The sequence below is a fragment of the Aotus nancymaae genome, unplaced genomic scaffold, assembly GCF_030222135.1.
Source record: "Aotus nancymaae isolate 86718 unplaced genomic scaffold, 86718_ANA_hifiasm-v0.15.2.pri h1tg000030l, whole genome shotgun sequence".
Taxonomy (NCBI): Eukaryota; Metazoa; Chordata; class Mammalia; order Primates; family Aotidae; genus Aotus; species Aotus nancymaae.
The window spans coordinates 39,041,399-39,062,264 of record NW_026988443.1 but is presented as its reverse complement, the minus strand read 5'-3'; the positions used below and the strand labels follow the sequence as shown (position 1 = coordinate 39,062,264).

The 20,866-nt window shown below is 53.5% G+C and overlaps 1 protein-coding gene across 11 annotated transcripts in view; it reads left to right on the top strand.

The window, feature by feature from the left end:
* The first annotated feature begins 472 nt into the window (after window positions 1-472).
* MEAK7 (MTOR associated protein, eak-7 homolog) overlaps window positions 473-20,866 on the top strand; it is a 73,255-nt gene continuing 52,861 nt past the window's right edge. For 10 of the 11 annotated variants that reach the window (XM_064383363.1, XM_064383359.1, XM_064383362.1 and 7 more), the window contains exon 1: window positions 17,397-17,501. The gene's annotated coding sequence lies outside the window, so the exon portion shown is untranslated. Of the gene's footprint in view, window positions 495-17,396; window positions 17,502-20,866 lie in introns of those variants that run through there. The other variant, XM_012466127.2, reaches the window with a different exon arrangement.

Sequence of the window (20,866 nt, the reverse complement as noted above, 5' to 3'; positions counted from 1 at the left end):
TCCCCTATTGTGACCTAACCTTAACTAATTCCATGTGCCCAGACTCTGTTTTCAAATAAGTCACATCCTGGGGCACTGGGAGTAAGGCTTCAACACATGAATTTTGTGGAGGGACAGAATTTAATCCAATGAGAGTGAATCTAAGGTTGGCTTCTAGGCCGGGCGCAGCAGCTCACACCTGTAATCTAATCCCAGAACTTTGGGAGGCTGAGGTGGGTGGATCACTTCAGTCCAGGAGTTCTAGACCAGCCTGGGCAACTTGGTAAGACCCGTAAAATAAAAAATTTGCCGGGCACGGTGGCACATGCCTGTAGTCCCCACCACTCAAGAGGCTGAGGCAGGAGGATCACGTGAGCCCAGGAAGTGGAGGCTGCAGTGAACTATGATTGCACCACTGCACTGTAGCCTCAGTGACAGCGCAAGACCCTGTCTCCAAAACAAAGAGTTCGCTCCTCAGCCGTCGTGAGTACACGAAGGACTCGGACCTCGTGAAGGTGCGGATTCTGATTTAGGAGGTCTGGGCTGGAGCCGGGGGCTCTGCCTTGCCCACCAGAGTCCAGCAATTGACTATCAGGTTCTGTGATGAAACGATTGTTAGTTTTGTTAGATGCTGTGACAGTCCTGTGGTTAGTACAAAGGCATCATTTTTAAAAAAATGCGTCAAATATATTGAAAGCTCAAATGTCAGGACTGACTCACTCTGAACACTCCAATGAGCAATAGGAACCGGGAAAATGTTAACAATGGCTGATCTGGGTGGTGGGTGTAAGAGGGCTTGGTTTTTTATTCTGCTTTTCTGCATGTTAGACATTTTTCTTTTTTTTTTTTTTAGGCAGAGTTTCTCTTTTGTTGCCTACTGGAGTACAGTGGCGAAACCTCCGCCTCCCACGTTCAAGTGATTCTCCTGCCTTGGCCTCCCGAATAGCTGGGATGACAGGCATGCACCACCTGCCGGGCTAATTTTGTGTTTTTAGTAGAGATGGCGTTTCTCCACGTTCGTCAGGCTGGTCTCAAGCTCCCAACCTCAGGCGATCCACCCGTCTTGCCTCCCATAGTGCTGGGATTGCAGACATCATGCCAGGCCAACATTTCTCATAATCTCTTTGGAAAAGCTCTCCAGCACCTGGGGCTGAGTACCTCTGGGATGGGCCCTGGGGTGGGCTGCTTGGGGCTTGGTATCAGTTCCCAGCCCTCTGTGGAGTTCTCTAAGTGGGAACAGGGGCTGCTACATTTTTATTATTATTCAACCTCAGTCACTTCTTCCCCTTGCCCTCTGAGTGGGTACTGGGAAGCATCCAGGAAGGGCTGGGATTCTGGCATCCCCCAGTATGGTTTACCTGCTCTGGGGCTACAGGGATAATTTAGGTTTCTAAGCACCGTTCTAGCCAGGCACGGTGGCTCACACCTGTAATCCCAGTGCTTCAGGAGGCCAAGGCAGGCAGATCACCCGAGGTCAGGAGTTCAAGACCAGCCTGGTCAACATGGTGAAACCCTGTTTCTACTAAAAATACAAAAATTATCAGGGTGTGGTGGTGTACACCTGTAATCCCAGTACTTGGGAGGCTGAGGCAGGAGGCTTGAACCGAGGACGTGGAAGTTGTAGTGAGCCGAGATCATGCCACTGCATTCCAGCCTGGGCAACAGAGCAAGACTCCATCTCAAAAAAAAATTCTTAGTTTCTGCTGTTGATTTGCTAATAGCACGTGTTTATTTTCCTGACCGCGTGCGGGTGAGTCTGTGCCACGCTCCTAAGTCCTCTCCCTGACTGTTGTTATTTAACTCATTCTGCGTCTCCGCGCTGCCTGGCGGCGCAGGTGCACTGAGCCCTCTCACTGCCAGCCCACGTGTGAGCCTTTATGGGGCATCTCCTCTCTCTCTGGAGGATACGGTCTTTCTCGCCGCCTCCTGTGTCCCTGCTCTCACATGATGCCCAGCACATGATAGGCACTCGAGTGTATGGAACAGTTACTCTTGCAGGTCTGGTTGAGCGTAGCTCAGAGAGGTTAGTTAACCCATCCAAAGCAGCAGAGCTGCGGTCCCACCTTCAGAGTCAGTGCTGCCCAGCATCCAAATATAGACGATGGAGGTAGAACGCAAGCCCTGCGTGTGGTTCTAAGCCTTTTAGTTCTCGTGTCTTAAAAACAGAAATGGGCCGGGAGCGGTGGCTCACGCCTGTAATCCCAGCACTTTGGGAGGCCGAGACGGGTGGATCACAAGGTCAAGAGATCGAGACCATCCTGGTCAACATGGTGAAACCCCGTCTCTACTAAAAATACAAAAAATTAGCTGGGCGTGGTGGCGTGTGCCTGTAATCCCAGCTACTCAGGAGGCTGAGGCAGGAGAATTGCCTGAACCCAGGGGGCGGAGGTTGCGGTGAGCCGAGATCGGGCCATTGCACTCCAGCCTGGGTAAAAAGAGTGAAACTCCGTCTCAAAAAAAAAACAAAACAGAAATAGTGACAGTAATATTAATACATTTTGAATCTAATATAGCCAAAATACAATTCCTACATGGAATTTCATTTCACAATTATTTTGGGGAAACGTGGAGGAGGAGCTCATCGTGGTGATGGAATCCTTCTGTATCTTAGGTATAGATGGAATTGTTGTGTTTGGTCATGGCGGTCACAGGAATCTACTGCCCTCGTGATGAAGTGACAGAATTGGGCACACACGTTGCACCGATGCGTTTCCCGGTTTGGATTAGGTGAGATGGGACCACTGAGAAACTCGGTGAAGGGTATATTGGACTTCCGTGCACTGTGTTTGCAACTGTCTGTCAACACGTACTTGTTTCTAAATAGTAGTTTGTTTATTTTTATTTTTAACTTTTTTTGAGATGGAGTCTCATTCTGTTGCCCAGGCTAGGGTGCAGTGGCGTGATCTCGGCTCACTGCCACCTCAACCTCTCGGGCTCAAGCAATTCTCCTACCTTGGCCTCCAGAGTATCTGGGACCACGGGTGCTCACCACCACTCTCAGCTCATTTTTGTATTTTTAGTAGAGACAGGGTTTCACAATGCTGGCCGGGCTGGTCTCAAACTCCTGACCTTGGGTGATCTGCCTGCCTGGGCCTCCCAAAGTGCTGGGATTACAGGCTTGAGCCACTGCACCTGGCCATAAAATAGTTTAAAATTTGAGATTTTAACCAGCCTGGCCAAACCCTTATTGCAGCATGCCTGTAGTCCCAGCTACTTGGGAGGATGAGGCAGGAGAATCGCCTGAACCCGGGAGGCAGAGGGTGCAGTGAGCCGAGATCATGCCACTGTACTCTGGCTTGGGTGACAGAGCAAGACTTCATCCAAAAAAAACAAAAAATAAATAATATTAAAAAAAAAATTAACCAAGTCTTTGAACACTGCTACATCTTTCACCCTTACAGCACGTCTAGGTTTGGCCCCAAGACATTCAAGTAGTGGGTGTGGCCTGAGGCCACGGTGTCAGCCAGCCATGTCCCTCACTCCCTGCCCCAAGCATAGCGTTCTTGAGCTGGGATTGCTGGAGGCCTGCACCGTCTCTCCCGTGGACTAGATGTCTGGTAGATAAGCTACTGCCCTGCTCAGAGCCTCGGTTTGCGTATCTGTTAAGTGGGAGGAATGGCAGTGCCTGTCCCGGAGTGCTGGCTGCCAGAGTTGAGTGGGATGCTGCGTGTTCCGCACTTAGCACCACCCATGGGTGGGTGACTGTGAGCCTGGCCCATGTCTCCTAGTATTAATCATATCTGAAACCCCAAATGGCAGCTTCCTCTGGTTCTGCCTAAGGTTAGAAAGCCCTGCTGCCTCTCTGTTCGGCTCCCGCAAACAGTCCGTTCCTGGGAACCTCTTCTTCTTCTTTGAACTGCTGGGCGGGAAGCAGAATGACCTCTCTGTGTTTAGCCTGGGCACTGAGTCCCTGGTTGCCCTCGATGCCTGGTGCCTTCTAGAAAGGTGGCTTGCTGCCCACCTGCTTGGAGCCCAGACCTTCTGCAAAGATCCTGCAAAGCCTTTCGAAACTGAGGACTTCCGTCACTGAGGAGCCCGGCTGCGCGTTGTCACCGGGCCTATTCACCATATAAGGCAATCCCTGCAGAGGCAGGGACCCAGGTAAGCAGGCGGCCCCGGAGCCTCGCTCCACTAAGCCACAAAGGCTCCCCAGCTGAGTGTGGCACAGAGGACTTCAGCAACTAGGAGATTTTGTGACCTTTTATGGTCTTAGAAGAAAAAGACCTGTATACCACAAAAGCAGAAACAGCCTTCGCACAGAGAGAAACTGTGGGTTGAACTCGCAGCGACTCCTATTGCAAAAGCAACCTATTGTGAGGAGCCTGGGATGCAGCTGACTCTGTAGGCTCTGGGTGCACGAGATGGAGTGACTGTGGAGCTGTGAGCCCGGGGTTCCTGTGCGGGGCGAGCGAGCCGCTGCAGGGATCAGCCACAGAATTTAAGTCGGGGGCTTTTGGAGGGGCTATAACCCTCCCCCAGGACCCGTCCTTAGCCTCATGGCTCACCCACGGGGTCTTCCCCGCCACTGCCTTCCCCAGCTGTCCTTGAAGCCTGTATTGTGGCCAGAGAACATCACCTCTCTCCATTGCCGTTATGTTCATCCCAGGCCTCGGTTGGGGGCCACGTGTCTGAGGTGCGGTAAAGAGTAGGCGGGAAGATCCTGGGGAGTCCTGAAGGGCAAGGGAGGGAAGAACGCAGGGCCGTGTGTTCCAGGCAGCATGGAAAGGCCTGGGTGAAGGCGCCGAGCTGAGACACGGGCAAGGGGCAGAGAGGGCCAGGCCCAGATGATGGTGGCTGAGTGAGAGGTTGGCCCAGGGCGGTGGGCAGTGGGCATCATGGAAGCGTTTTAAAGTAGGTGAGAGGCAGGATTTGTTTTACCTGGGGAAACTGAGGTAGGCAGGAGCAACCAACCGACCGTTTGTTCATTCAGCGGCCATTTCTTTTTCTTTCTTTTCTTTTTGAGACAGGCCCTGTCACCCAGGCTGAAGAGTGGTGACACGATCACAACTCGCTGCAGCCTCTGCATCCTGGGCTCAAGCGATCCTCCCGCCCCAGCCTCCCGAGTAGCTGGGACCAGAGACGTGCACCACCACGCCCAGCTAACTTTTTATTTTTTATAGAGATGGGGGACCTGCCTGTGTCGCCCAGGCTGTTCTTGAAATCCTGGGCTCAAGCGATCCTCTCATCCTGGCCTCCCAAAGTGCTGGGATTCAAGGTGTGAGCCACCGTGCCTGGCTGAGCAGCTGTTTCTTGCATCCCCACTGTGGGCCAGGCTGGGCCCAGGTGCGGGCAACATAGACATGGTGTCCCTGCGTTCGAGCTCTGCGTCTTGGTGGCGCTTAGAGGACTGGGTGACAGTCTCCCTCAGCCTTTTGCACTGATTTTCCTTGGCTGCCCTTTCCTGGATTTTTCTCGTCGTCTGAAAGACCACAAGGGTGGCTAAATGGTAGGAAGGAGAGCTTTGCGGGGCATCAGTTGCAAACCGGAAGACACGGTCTCCAGTGTGTGCCAAAGGTCCCCTTTGTTCAAGGAGGGGAGGAAGAGGCTGGGTTTTAAGCCCCTCAGGGCCTCTATCCCGCAATAGTCATACATATTGAGCAGGTCTGGGGGAGGTGGTATATATTTATGAGGGGAGCAGAGTGCATGGGCAGTGGGTAAACGTACATGTAACATACATCACATGTTCACGTTGGAGCAGAGTTAGCATTAAAGTTGGAACTTGGCTCTTGGCGTGAAAAGGTGAACGGTAGGGCACACAGTTTGTGGGTAGCCTCTGTAAGCTGCCGAAACTGGCTTAAGGTTCGTAATTACTTATGGGAAAAGAATGTAAGTCCGGTCCTTTGTCCAGTCAGAGTTGTAATGGTCTGGGTTGTAAATCAGAGTTAGGATAATTTGCCTGATACTCCAATTATTAGGGTTTTTTTTTCCCCCCAACCATGGGGATTTTAAAATTCGACATGCTAGGCCAGGTGCTCAGTGGCTCACGTCTGTAATGCCAGCACTTTGGGAAGCTGAGGTGGGCAGATCACTTGAGGTCGGGAGTTCGAGACCAGCCTGGGCAACATGGTGAAACCCCATCTGTACAAAAAATATAAAAATTAGCCAGGCATGGTAGGGCATGCCTATAATTACAGATACTCAGAAGGCTGAGGTGGAAGAATTGCTTGGGCCCAGGAGGCGGAGGTTGCATTGAGCCAAGATCATGCCACTCTACTTCAGCCTGGGTGACAGAGTGAGACTGTCTCAAATAAATAAATAAATTTGGCCAGGCACAGTGGCTCATACCTGTAATCCCAGCACTTCGAGAGGCAGAGGCAGGAGAATCACGAGGTCAGGAGTTCAAGACCAGCCTGGCCAACATGGTGAAACCTTGCTTCTACTAAAAAATACAAAAATTAGCTGGGCATGGTGGCATGCGCCTGTACTCCCAGCTACTTGGGAGGCTGAGGCAGGAGAATCGCTTGAACCCGGGAGGTGGAGGTTGCAGTGAGCCAAGATCGCACCACTGTACTCCAGCCTGGGCTACAGAGTGAGACTCCCTCTCAAAAAAAAATGCAAACGAGTTACTAATGTATGAATTGGCTCCTTCATGGTGACAGATCGATCAGAGTCACGTTAGATATTAAGGCTAGGTGGAACAGGGTGCGGATTGCACAGGAACTCTCGGTGGCATACTATCAACAGTCCTTTATATCTAAAACCTTCCTAAGATGTCTTATTTAAAAACCCATCACTGTAGCAATGCGTTTTGCAGTGATCGCGGGCGCCACCTCGTGGACACAGGGCAGCATTGGCCGTGACCCATCTCCCTGGAAAGGAAGGAACAGTTGCAGAGGATCAGGGACGCGCTGAGCCCCTGCGATTCATTCTGGTCTTGGGAAATGGAAAAGGCCGCTTCCTGCCCCACAGTGGCTCCCAGTCCGATAGAGGGAACCGGACTCCCGGTCACAGCCAGCAGCTGTTCCATCTTGAGCTGGGGTGAGAGACCAAGTTGACGGATCCCGACCTAACGGGTCCCAGGCGGCCTGGAGGGTGCCACGATGCAGTCAGCCTTGTTTTCTGCTGCCCCTCAAACCTGCTCCGTGGGGATGGGGGAACAGGGCGGTCCCCTTGTCCCTTCTTTCCCTGCTATGAAAAGCCCAGACCTGTCCGTGAATTTTTTTCTATCTGTTGTTAGGAAATTAGTTCCTGGTTATCACTTTAGCTCAGAAGCAGCCTCTATGCATGAATTTAAAATGTTTGGTTCCAGATGGTAAAATGTGGACATGGACTTACCATTTTCCCCCCATGCCCTCAAGAGCCTGCTGGGGACATCAGGGACTGTGGTCTTTCTCTTCCCTGCTCCCCTCTAGCTGCTGTTTCTGATGAGGATTGCCAGATAGCATCAGAATGCCCAGCTAAGTTTACATTGCAGATAAACAACAAACACTTTTTAGTATAATTATTTCTCATGCAATATTGGGGTCTTTTTCTACTAAAAAAAATGTATTTATTTGAAATGCAAACTTAGCTGGACTTTTTTTTTTCTTGAGGCAGGATCTCTGTTGCCCAGGCTGGAGTGCAGTGTACAATCATAGCTCATTGCAGCCTTGACCTCCTGGGCTCAGGTGATCCTCCCACCTCAGCCTCCCACTTAACTAGGACCTCAGGCTATTCATGAATTTAAAATTCACGCACCACCATGCCGAGCTAATTTTTGTTTAAGATATAGGGTCTCAATCTGTTGTCCAGGCTGGTCTTGAACTTCTGGACTCAAGCGATCCTCTTGCCTTGGCCTCCCAAAGCACTGGAATTATAGGCATAAGCTACTGTACCCGGCCGCCATCCTCTATTTTTATTTGCGGTGTCTGACAGCCTGATTTGTGACCCCCTGCCGACTTGGAAGGAGGGATATGGCACAGAACATTTCCACTTGCCCAGTGGAGTGAGATACTGGTTTCGCATTGCTGCTGTAACAGATGACCCAAAAACTCAGTGGCTGAAGACTCGTCAGTGTGTTCTCTTTACAGTGTGCAGTCAGAAGTCTAAAACCAAGGGGTCAGCAGCGTCGCGTCCTCTCTGGAGGTTCTAGAAGACATTCACTCCCCTCTTCCATCTTTGAGACAGTGGCATGGCACTGCCCAGCGCCTCCCTCCCCCACCTCCATCCCCACTTCCATCACGTATCCTCTGACCCTGAGCCTCCTGTCTTTCCCCATTAGGATTGCTGCGGTCGCCTGGGGCCCACCTGGGTAATCTGGGATAATCACTCCGTTTCAGTGTCCTTAACTTAGTCACATCTGCAAAGTCCCTCTTGCCGTGTCAGGTGACATATGTGCAGGTTCTGGGGATTAGGGCATGGATGTCTTTGGGGGCTGTCGTGCGTCCCAGGGGGGTTAGGTGGCTTCAGGTGCTCGGGAGCCCATGTTTGAAGCTAACTTTGAGCTCCTGGTCACTTGTGCATGTCCTTTGAGATTCTGCTGCCACGCCGTGCCCGCTGCAGCCCTTCAGCTGAACAGCCCCTGGCCTTTCACCCTCCTGGTTCACCCTGGGCCGTGGGCCGGGCAGCCTCTCACTGCTGGGCTCCTGGTGCTCTGCGGAGGGTCCCCTTCTGCAGTGTCTACAGACTGCTGCGGCCACCTGTCCTGGACGCCCCACCTCTGGCCTGCTGCTGGGTGGCAGGGCAGTCAGTTCCCGGGATCAGACCTCGCTCTGCTGCCCTGGCCCCTCTGCTGCATCACGTGTGATGTGGCCATTGGCTGGAGCTCTCTGAGTGGGGGGCCACAGCCCTGAGAGGCAGATGCAGCACCCCCTTTCAGGGGAAATGGAACTCGGCCCTCCAGCAAGTCTCCACAGCCTTGACCCTTTGACACCACTATCTGTGTGAGGGGCTCAAAAGATTGTGTGCTTTCCTTAAAAAAAAAAATCTTAGTGGCTGGGTGCAGTGGCTTACGCCTGTAATCCCAGCACTTTGGGAGGCCGAGGCGGGTGGATCACCTGAGATCAGGAGTTCAAGACCAGCCTGGCCAACATGGTGAAACCCCGCCTCTACTAAAAATACAAAAATTAGCCAGGTGATCCCAGCTGCTTGGGAGTCTGAGACAGGAGAACACTTGAATCCAGGAGGCGGAGGCTGCAGTGAGCCAAGATCATACCACTGCACTCCAGCCTGGGTGACAAGGGCAAAACTCCATCTCAAAAGAAAAAAAAATCTTAGTGTAATTCCCATCACATAAAATTCCGCATTTTAAGTGTGTGATTCCACGACGTTTAGGGTAATACATTCATAATTGCTGCCGCTGTGGCCTCTTCCATTTCCAAAATACTCTTCTACCCCCAAGAGATGCCAGAGCCATTCTCAGCCGTCCCCCCGCGTTCCTCGCGCTCCAGCCCGGGCAGCCACAATCTACTTTCTGTCTCTAAATGTGTCTTTTCTGGATGTTTTGCATCACAGCTACAATCCATGGTGTTTTGTGTCTGACTGCTCTCACGTAACATCAGATTTTCAAGGATTATCCACATTGTAACGTGTCAGTGGTTCATTCCTTTTTTCTAAATCACCAAATGATATTCCATCGTGTGGAGGTCCATATCGTGTTCATCCGTTCTTCAGATGGGATCTCACGTTTGTTTCCATTGCTTGACTGTCGTGAGCAGTGCTGTTTGATCATCCATGTCCTAGCACGTGTTTGAATACGGCTTTCAGCTTTGGGTTGTGTGTATCTAGGTGTGGGGCTGCTGGTTCTATGCTAACTCTCTTGAACTTTTTGAAGACTGTTTTCCCCCCTGGCGGCACCATTTCACCAGCAGTGCAGAAGCAGAGAGCTAACTCCTCTCCAACACTTGTTATTTAAAAAATTTTAGCCCTCTTAGGCTGGGCATGGTGACTCATGCCTATAATCCCAGCACTTTGGGAGGTCAAGATGGGAGGATCACTTGAGCCCAGGGGTTCGAGACCAGCCTGGGCAACATCGTGAGGCCCCGTCTCTACAAAAAATAAAAATAGCCTGGTGTGGTGGGGTATGCTGGTCCAAACTACTTAGGAGGCTGAGGTGGGAGGATGGCTTGAGCCTGGGAGGTTGAGGCTGCAGTGAGCTGTGATTGCACCACTGCACTCCTAACTGGGCAATAGAACAAGACCCTGTCTCAAAAATGAAACAAACATGTTATCCATCCCAGTGGGTGAACCGTACACTTATTTTTGATTTGTGATTTTGAAGTGTTGCGTGTGGTCCAGCAAGCTCTGTGCAATATAATAACTGCCCGCCACACGCGGCCATTCAAACTGAAAATGAGTACAAGTTCAATAAAACGAACTTGACTTCTGCTGCTGCACAAGCCATCGCGACACCTGGCTCTATGCTCACGGCACAGACAGATCATCGTTCCCCTCACTGAGTGCTGCTGGAGACTGCTGGGGGCGCTCCTGGGGACACAGCTGCTCCTGTGTTTGCTTCTTGGTGGTGGCCTCCTAACAGCCTTGCCCAAAAGGTAGTCCATGCAACCCAAACTTTGGGGTTCCCTGGATGTGTCCAGAGATGGGGAGTCAGGGGCATGGAGCACGTGGGGAAGAGAGAGTGGATACTCAGCCTCAATGGGGGCCTGGTGGTGGTTCAGCCCTTCTATGGAGGCATCAAAATAGGACTTGGAAAATTGGGCAGGGGTGTCACTAGCAGAGGCACCACCATGGATGGCAGGACCAGCCTTGTCTGGATCCCTGGGAGCCAAGAAGGGTTCAGTGCCCAAAGTCAGCATAAAAAACAGGAGCTGGTGCCCAGGGGACAGCTGGGCAGCACTTGGACGTCCCAGGGAGCAGCACCTGGTTGAAATTGCATGATGTATATTTTTTAAAGAGACAGTCTCACTTTATATGCAAAATGTCAAGTAATATAAATATCTTATTAAAATAAAATTGAGAATAGCCAGGCGTGGTGGCTCACGCCTATAATCCAAGCACTTCGGGAGGCTGAGGCAGGTGGATCATGAGGTCAGGAGATTGAGACCATCCTAGCCAACATGGAGAAACCCTGTCTCTACTGAAAATACAAATATTAGCCGGGTGTGGTGACTAATGCCTGTAATCCCAGCTACTTGGGAGGCTGAGGCAGGAGAACCGCTTGAATCCGGAAGGTGGAGGTTGCAGTGAGCCAAGATTGCGCCATTGCACTCCAGCCTGGGCAGCAAGAGCGAAACTCTATCAACAAAAACGGAGTAACTTTCCAAGCAGGCGGGTGGGCAGATTACAGCGTAGGCTGTTTCTGCAGGGTATGGCCACGAGGTGGCGCCACTTCAGTATCTCGCAAACTGCTGGTTCGGTTTTCTTTGGTTTTTGGGGGGATTTTTTGGTGACAAGGTCTCACTCTCCTGCCCAAGCTGGAGTAAAGTGGTGTGCAATCACGGCTCATTGCAGCCTTGACTCTGCCGGGCTCAAGTGATCCTCCTGCCTTAGCCCCCTGAGTAGCTGGGACTGCAGGTGTGCCATACCATGCCCAGCCAAGTTTTTGATTTTTTGTGGTGATGGGGTCTCACTGTGTTGCCCAGGCTGGCACATCGGTTCCTGTTTGCTCCTGCAGACCCCCAGTGCCTGCATCTGAGAGGCCACCATTGCTGTCCACGCTTGGTATGCCTCAGCCCACAAAAAATTGCTGCTCTGTCTAAAAAGCACTGAAAAAGACACACTTGGTTGGCGTGTGCAGGAAGCACAGGGGTGTGAAGGCTGGAGACAGGGCCCAGTCGTTCATGTCTAAAGGCCCGTGTGTCTTCGGCCATCAGGAGCCTCGGCTGCAGGTACAGGCACCTGACTCCAAGAAGCCGAGGTGAAGAGCTGGGGCTACTCACTTGTGTCATCGGCGCCCCAGGCTGGGGGCACCCTGGCTCTAGATGCGTTCGTCTATGGAGCTGCTTCTCCTGGGATGTCGGCCTTGGAGCTCATGCTGCTCCAAGGGGCCATGGCTTGTGCTCTATCAACAGCCAGGTCTGCTGCCCTCAGGCAGAAAGCCTTCTGCTTTTGTTCCAGCTTAAAAAATAAGCGAGATCTGGCCGTGCGAGGTGGCTCACGCCTGTAATCCCAGCACTTTGGGAGGCCGAGGCGGGCAGATCACCTGAGGTCAGGAGTTGGAGACCAGCCTGGCCAATATGGTGAAGCCCCGTTTCTACTAAAAATACAAAATTAACTGGATGTGGTGGTGCATGCCTGTAGTCCCAGCAACTTGGGAGGCTGTGGCAGGAGAATCGCTTGAACCTGGGAGGCGTAGGTCACAGTGAGTCGGGATTGCACCACTGCACTCCAACCTTGGTGACAGAATGAAACTCTGTGCCTGCCCCCCTACCAAAAAAAGATGTCTGGTTGGCAGGATCTGAGGATGTCTGGACAGGCAGCCCAGCCAGCCCTAATCAGCTGATGTTGGAACCGGGGAGCCCCCCAAAGGCTAGCACAGCTGGGTGGGCACACGACAGGTGCTGTCATCCTGTGTTCCCAAATCAGGATAGCAGGCTGAGACACCAGCCTTCCCATCGCTGGCTGGAATGCACCGGCCGAGCATGGCCATGCTCCCTGCAGAGCTCTGCTTGGCAGGTGCAGGCACTGCCACTGTATCATGAGACCTGCTGGAGTGGAATGAAGTCACAAGTGCCACCCTATCCTTTCCTTCTTGCCACAGTTATTTATTGGCATCCACCAGGTGCCAGGCACTTGGCTCTGTGTTAAGGCAATCCTGGTGGGTGTGTTTATTAAGAGTCTGCGTTCCGGGGCTGTGCGGGGAGAGGAGGAAAGAAACAGCACAAGAAAACGATGGTGAAGAGCAGCCAGGGCCTGAAAGCCGATCAGGGAGACGGGAGCGGGAAGCAGGTGGGCGGGGCCAGGCCCGACCTGGAGGGTGAGAGGGTGGAGCCAGGCCACAAGCTGGGGGTGCCCCTCCTGGGGAGGAGTGAGCGAGGAAGGGCCTGCCTTGCTCCAAGTGCTGGCAGAAGGGCAAAAGAGAGCAGCCCAAGTGAGATTAGAAATCGGGCGGCAGGTAAGATTAGAAATTAGGCAAGGCCTTGTGAACCGTGGCAAGAAGCCTTTGAAGGGCTTGCAGAAGTGAGATGATGTGGTTTTCGGTGACTCTAGTGACCGAGTTGGAGAGAAGCAGGCAGCAGTGGAGGTGGGAGTCCTCAGGTTCGTCCAGGCGGGCCACCTGTTGGAGGGAGAGGGAGGAGACAGAGGGTAAAGACTCTTCCCCACCACTTCTCACACCAGCTCTGGAGCCCTGTGCCGCCGTCACCTTACAGAATGGTGGCTTCATGGAGTTCTTGTCAACTGGCACCTCTGGGCTGCAGGATGGCCCGCACTCTGATCACCCGAGACTCTCTCTGAAATGAGTTCTTCCCTGAGGCCTGTTGGGTTTCCCCTGCAAGTACAGTGCCCACTGTGGGCTGACCCCGTGGGGTCTTTGAGAACCAGAGGCTGCATCCTCCTACTCCACAGAAAGGGCTGCAGAATGATCAGAACAGGTTACTTCCACGGCAGGGAGCGTGCCGCACTGGGAAGAGCCCTGCACTCTAGCTGTGTGTCCCTGGAAAAGTCACGTCTCTGAACCCCAGTGTTTTCATGATGGGAGCATTGCCTCCCTTCCAGGGGTTTTAGGGAGCTGGTGCTGGCTTCTGATAGGAAAAGGCTTGGAAAGGCAGCAGACTCGATGCAAGAAAGGAAAAGGTTTGGAGGCCCCTGAGTTCTTTTCAAGCCTAGAGGTTCCGGTTTCTACCTTGAAAGCCCACCTCTTGCTTTGCTGGTAGCCTTACCTGCAACCCTGCCCCGTCCTCGTTTTTCTCCTTGTCTCATCCGCAGCCACCCCTCCCTACCCATCTTTCTCCCCTCAATGTACCTGTCATGCCCACCTCTTTGGCAAGTGGGGAGTGAGTGCTAGAGGTGGAGCATGCGGAAGGCGGGGGCTCCTGCTCATGGCTGGGTCACCGCTGCCTGGCACATAGTGGGTGTGCAGTAGGTATCTGCAAACCGTAGGGACAAATGCTGCCCGGGGGTCTTGCCATTGTGCCAGTGTAACCAGCCTGACACCACTCGGATGGAGCAGGTAGCCTGACTAAGTCAGGTTTGTGTGTGGGGGAAACCCCGCAAATGCCATGGCAGGGGTCTGAAGCCTCAGCCTGTTCCCGTATAAATAGTGATTTAGAAAAGAATTAGAAATGTAAGTACATAGTTACTCCTTTATATAATCATATATAATCTTACAGTTACTCACTTATAAAGATATATACTCAATATAACCTTTAATTTTACTAATGACTATTGGGACATGAAGCATGGAACTGAGGTGACATTGTGAACAAAGTGACCCGAAGGCAAGATGCTCTAAGCCTCTGTCATGCCCGCGTAAGTGCTGCTGGGGGGCGCCTCGGCTGTGCGGCAGTGCCAGCGCTGGGAAAGGCCCGCTGTTTAGCCAGCTCGGGAAGGAGACGTCCAGAATGGCTGAGACATCTCCTTCCTGGGGGAGTTAGGAGAAAACTCCGCTCCTCCAAGCTCTTGCGGTGTGCCTGGCAGCTGTCAGGGAGGCCCGCAGACGTCCGGGGCTGCACTGTGTCTGTGCGACGCTGCGCTTCAGGGATCACGCTCCACGTCCACTCTCGCGCTCCGCTTCTGCACCTGGTTTCTCTGTTTCTTAGCAGGTAAGAATTAGTAACAGTAACATAATCTTAATGCCCTTGATATTTCTGACAAATACGCGAAGAGCGCTGACGCATTAGGTTTTCTCCTGGCCTCGGCTACTTGGAAGTCCCAGGCCCCGTGTCTTCAAGTCACATGATTTACTGACCCTCTCACCGACCACCATTCCCTCACGCGACCTTCCCTGCCCCTGCTTTGTACTCAGTAAAAGTCAGAGCGTCCGGGCACTCGGGGCCACCGCCGGACTCCGCAGTTTTGTTGGCGGCGGACCCCTGAGCCCAAACTCCTTTCTCTTTCTCAGTACCTTGTGTCTTATTTCCACAGTTTCTTGTCTGCACACCAGCAGAGAGGCGCTCACGGGACCCTGTAGGGCTGGACCCTGCAAGTTTGTTCATCTGTGGCCCCAGGAAATACCTCATGGGACACAGGTAACGAGAATGTTCCTAGGATCTTGTGGAAGGGTGAAGCACAGATAAGGTTTAGATAAGGCAGCCTTTTTTATTTGAGTCTCGTTCTGCTGCCCATGCTGGAGTGCAATAGTGAGATCTCAGCTCACTGCAACCTCCACCTCCAGGTTCGAGCGATTCTCCTGAGTAGCTGGGATCGCAGGCGCCCAGCACCACGCCCAGCTTTTTGTATTTTAAGTAGGAACTGGGTTTCACCTGGTTCTACCAGGTTGATCTCGAACTCCAGCCTCAGGTGATCCACCCCCACTCAGCCTCCCAAGGTGCAGAGATTATAGGCATAGACAAGGCAGCCTTCTGAGAGGCTCAGAGCAAGGCTATGTGCGAGGGGGCCAGCCGGCAGCAGGGCTGGACTGCAAAGGGGCTCCTGTTTTTTCTGGGAGCCCCCAAGTCGTGATAGTTGTGGAATACTGCGCCGGAAGTGGACTATGTGGGGCTCTTCCTCCAGGCTGGAAACCCAAGCTGCTTCGGTATCAAAGTGACTTGTACCCTACAGGGACTAGCAGGTTTTTCCTTCTTACTGATAGATTTCAGAGAGCAAAGTTACTGCAAATGAGTGATTTGAGAGAGCAAAGTTCTCTGTGACTAGAAAAGCTGTCGTCCCTCAAGGACGGGGTCATTGTGACATGTGATAGCTGCCGCAGTGTGTCCTTGAGAAACAGGTTCCTTGTTAAATTTGCAAGTGGTTTTATCTGAGCCTGTTATTCCAGCTTGATGAGTGGTCAGGTGGATTTTTGTTGTTGCTGTTTTGAGAAAGGGTCTCGCTCTGTCACCCAGGCTGAAGTGCAGTGGCGCAGTCACAGCTCACTGCAGCCTCAACCTTCCGGGGTGAGATGATCTTCCTACCTCAGTCTCTTGAGTAGCTGGGACTACAGGTGTGCACCCCACCCCACCCCCAGCTAATTTTTTGTAGGGACGGGGTTTTGCCATGTTGCCCAGGCTTGTCTCCACCTCCTGAGCTCAAGCAATCTGCCTGCCTCACCAGGCGGATTTTTATAGTCCCAGTGTGGGGTATGAGCTGCAGGAAGGAAGGAGGCTATTACTGCCCTCCAGCCTGGACCAGAGGCCCTGGGGACACGGAGGGGAGTGCACAGACGGAGGGCACATCCTGGAGGTTAGATGTGAGCACTCAAAAGTTGGGGGAGAGCGTGGAGGCCGTGTCCACTCTGACTCCGGTCTCTGACTCAGGCTGTGGAAGGGGCGATGATGCGCCGAGGAAGGAGGTGAACTCAGTTTGGGAGGAAAGAGGCTGACTTTGAGGTGCTAGCAAACCAGCCTTGTGCAGATGCCTGATAAGTGAGTGGACGCTGGTGGGCGGGGTCACGGTTTCCAGGCTGGAAAACCAGTAGGCGGTGCAGGGGATATGCGGTACCGTGGACATGCGGGAGCTGAATCTGCAGAAAGGTGGCCCCCAGGGAGGACGCGTAGAGTGGAGAGAGTAGGGAGAGGCGGAAAAACTCCAGAGCACAAGCTGGAAGGGCCCAGGGACAGCGAGAGAACCAGGGCAAGGAATGGGCGCCAGGGTGCCCAGGAGAGAGCTCTGATGAGATCGCGATCACCAAGCACCAAACGCTGCCTGCGAGGACCCAAAGCGCCCCTTGGATGTAGTGACTGGCCCACTGGGACCAGGTTTTGGTGGCTTTGAGAAGGAACAAGCTGAAGAAGTGGGGTGACAGGTTCAGACGTCTTGGAGTGAAGGGGGACCGGCTCAAGCGGAGCACGTGGGGTGGAGGGAGTCTATTTAGCCAGGCTGTAGAGCTGGAGCCTGATGGCTGCCGGGAAGCACCTGGAGCCAGGGAAGGGCGAGCCAGGGGCAGCTGGCGGCGTGAGGCCCGAGGGGAGGCGGTCCGAGGCTCCAGGCCAGGACCAGCACGCTGAGGAGTCAGGGGAGAGTTGCCCGGGCCCACGAGGCTGCACTGCAGAGGCCTCTGCAGGGCGGGTCCGGCCTCCTCTCCGCTCCACGTGGGCCACTCTCCTCCCCGGTGTCTTCACCCCAAGCTCAGCGTCTCCCCCAGGATCTCCCACACCCTAGTTACTCCGCTCCAGCGCCCAGCCCAGACACCCCTTCTCCCCAGGTATGGCTGCTGGCCCTAGGCGATGCCTGGCCTGAGTCATTGGCCACCTTCTCCTGGTGACGTCTCCGAACGCAAGCAACCCAGCGAGATTCTTGACACTGCTGCCGCTCCTCCGGCAGACCGAAGCCCCGCCCCCTACCACGCCCCACCGGGTTCGGCCTATTTCCTGCGAGGTGCGTCACCACTGGCTCCGCCCCCGGCTTCCGCTTTCGCTTCCACGATTGGGGCAAATAACTGCCCGTCAGCAGTGTTGTCTGGCAACGGGGAAGGGGCGGCTCCTGAGGGAAACCTGTGGGCTGCTGGATCGGAGCGGACCGAACCGAACCGCGCCAGGAAGCCCGGCGGGGTAGGTACTTAGGCTGGGGGCCTCGGTGAGCAGACCCGGCGGCGTGGGCCCAGCTGAGGTGGAGACTGGAGCAGACGGGCCCAGAGTAGGCCTGGGCCCTGCCCCTCCCTGGCCGCCCACACCTCTCCAGGCCCTCCGGTCGTGGGAAGGAGAGGAGAGAGGTCAGAGGTCGGGGAGGGAGAGGAGAGAGGTCAGAGGTCGGGGAGGGAAGAGGTGAAGGCTGCAGGGAGATGAGGGGTGGGGACAGCTGGGAGGGATGGAGGGAAGCTCTTCTGGTGGAATGAGAATCACTCTGCACCTCCCGCTATTCATGTGGTCAAGGTAAAGAGGGTGGGGAGGTGCCTCCCCCAGGGTCAAGGCCAGCCGTGTTGAGCCAGTGTAGACGCGGAAGGGGAGTGGTGCCTCTGCAGAGGAGGCCAGTCCAGGGTAGACACTGAAGTGTGCGTGGAGTGGGTCTTCCTTCTTATTCTGACCACACCCTGCTGGACTTTTCCAGGACGACTAGCTGATAACTGTTCCCAGGCCATGTAGGTGGCCAGCGCAGGACTGGTTACCTTCTGGCCCGCAGGAATTCCTTCTCAGGCTCAAGCTGCGCGTTCGCACAAGGGCCTCTGGGCTCTGAGAGACAGACAGGACTTGAAGCCTGTCCACATGAGGCAGCTGGATCTCCCCAGCTTGTGGGTATACCGAGGGCCGCTTGCGTGGCTCTAGGGATGTGGGGCCCTCGGAATAGAGAGTTGGGGCTTCTGCAGGGCGGGAAGCACCCGTGTTACTGCCTGTCGGAGAAGCTCTGAGTAGGAGGTGACTGAGGCATACCAGTGGGAGCCGTGGGCCCCGTCCTGCACAGTCGGCCCCTGTCTACCTTTCCAGCACTGAAGTGGAGCAAACTTCGTTCCTTCCAAGCAGACCCGTTTCTCCTGTTCCCAGACAAGAACTCAGGGAGCCACTCTGTTGTCTTGGGTCCGTTATTCTGTCTCTGATGTTCAGTAAGCAGGTTGGATGCCCTGGGTTACCTTATTTCATCTTCTTAACCTTATGTTAAAGAAATGACTTAATGATGCTTATTAGAAGCACATTATTCAAGACCATTGCAATGGGTATAGGGACCACAGCAATGGGATTTTGTAGTAAAGGAGAGAGACTGGGCTCAATGCTGAGGATAGCATGGGCAAGTGGGAAGCCAGGGAGCGGGGTGGGGATCAGTGGATGGAAAATGACTAAGGAAACATCAGGGGGTAAGGTGGCTTCTGGGTAAGCTGACCGAAGAGATTCTTACTGAAGGCAGATCAGGGTGATCAGACATCACCTAGGGTGAGCTTGTCCAATCCGTGGGCTGCATGTGGCCCAAGATGGCTTTGAAAGACACCCAACACAAATTCGTCAACTTTCTTAAAACATTATGAGATTTTTTTTTTGGTCATTCACACACACACACACACACACGAGCTTTTCAGTTATCGTTAGTGGGTTTTATGTGTGGCCCAAGACAGTTCTTTCAGTGTAGCCCCGGGAAGCCAAAAGATTGGATACCCCTGGCCTAAGTGTTGATCCTGGTTAGATAAGGAGTGAACAGGTAATGGTGATCAGGTATCAAGATTGGGTGGGTTTTTTTTCTTTTTTTTTTTTTTTTTTTTTTTTTGCTAAAACCAGATTTTACAAAGAAGTACACAGATGGGCCTAAGGGCCTCACTAAAGAGTCTGGCCACACAAAAAATCCTGGCCACTTATTATGGGCTGCTGAAACTTCTGTTTTTTGTTTGAGACAGGGTCTCCTTCTGTCACCCAGGCTGGAGTGCAGTGTTGTGATCTTGACTCACTGCCACCTCCTCCTCCCAGGTTCAAGCGATCTTCCCACCCCAGCCTCCTAAATAGGTGGGACTGCAGGCACACGCCACCACACCTGGCTGAGTTTTGTATTTTTGATAGAGAGGAGTTCTCACTATGTTGCCCAGACTGTTCTCAAACTCCTGGCCTTAAATGATCCGCTTGAAGTTCTGGGATTATAAGCTTGAGCCATTGCACCTGGCCTCCATTTTGTTCCCTGCCCACCTCTTCAGAAGCCAGGTGTTCTCACCTTCAGCCCTACTGATGTCTGGGACAGACACTTCCTTGTGGTGAGGCCTTGGTGTGCACTGTAGGATTTTTAGCAGCATCCCTGGCCTCTGCCTGCTAGATGGCAGTGGCACTCCCGTCCCCTAGTTGTGACAACCACACTTTTCCAGTCCTTGCCAAATGTCCCCTGGAGGACGAACCTGTCCCCAGTTGAGCTCCACTGGCACAGGCAACCTTGATGTGCACTCTCAGCACCAGCGTGCTTTGTGCTTTGGGAGAACTTGATACGAGGAGACCCGCAGTAGTCTCGAGGCCAGTGCAGGGTTGTGTGACGTGCAGCTTAAAGTCCCATGACACCGAGAAAGCTTGCCAGGGACTGAGAGTTCAGGAATTTGGGTTTGGAGAGAGAGAAGAATGCGTCAAAGGCCTTCATGTCCTCCTCAAAATTAATTAGATGTCCGGCCTGATGAAAGAGACTGGGGCGAGGATGGATGGACTGTGGGACACTTAGCACCATTGCCGTTTCTTCGTCTTGTCTGTCAGGGGTCTCTCAAAGGAGACAGGCTGTCCTTGAGCTGTTCTGACATGTGTCCCTTCACCAGCACCCTGTAGGCACTGGGAATGGCAATGCTGTGGATAGCGCTGTGTTCTTAGGGGCTGCCTATCTTCCTACCTCATTGGCACCAGCCCTGGGGTTTCTACCGGAGGCTCCCCCACACCCTCCTCTCTCTTGCTTGTAAAATGTGTTGCGAGCCTAGCTCTGCATCCATGCCTTTCCTGCCACCTCCTGGGCCTGCCGTGGGCTGTGTGCTGCTTTGGAGCGTTTCTGGGCTCCTGTCCCGTCTGTTGGCGCCTGCCCAGCCCTGCACCTTTCTTCCATCCGTCTGGGAGCTGGAGCTGAAAGTGCAGCTCTGACCACTGCGTGTTCCTGCTGTTCTTCACCCAGTGGGTGTTGACATTTTGCATTGTAATTTCTCCTGAGCCTATGGACTTTTCACAGAGCCTCCAGCAGGGGCGTGTGAGGGGTGGATATTATTACAGAGTCAGTCCTGTGAGGGTCCTGTCCCCCTCTGCTTTGCACTCTCCCCTCCGGAACCAGCGAATGTTCAGAAATCACCTTACGATGGTGTCCTAATGCAGCCCTGCATGATAAGGTCGTTTCCTGAGACTTGGGCACAGGTGGTGTGGCCCACCTTGCAGCCTCTTAGAGTTGATGCAGAGGCTGGGTCTGCTTTGTTGTGGCTGCCTGGGCTGTGTCCCTGCCGGGCTCTGACTCAGCCGGCGCAGCCCCTCTGTTTCAGAGCTGGGGACGC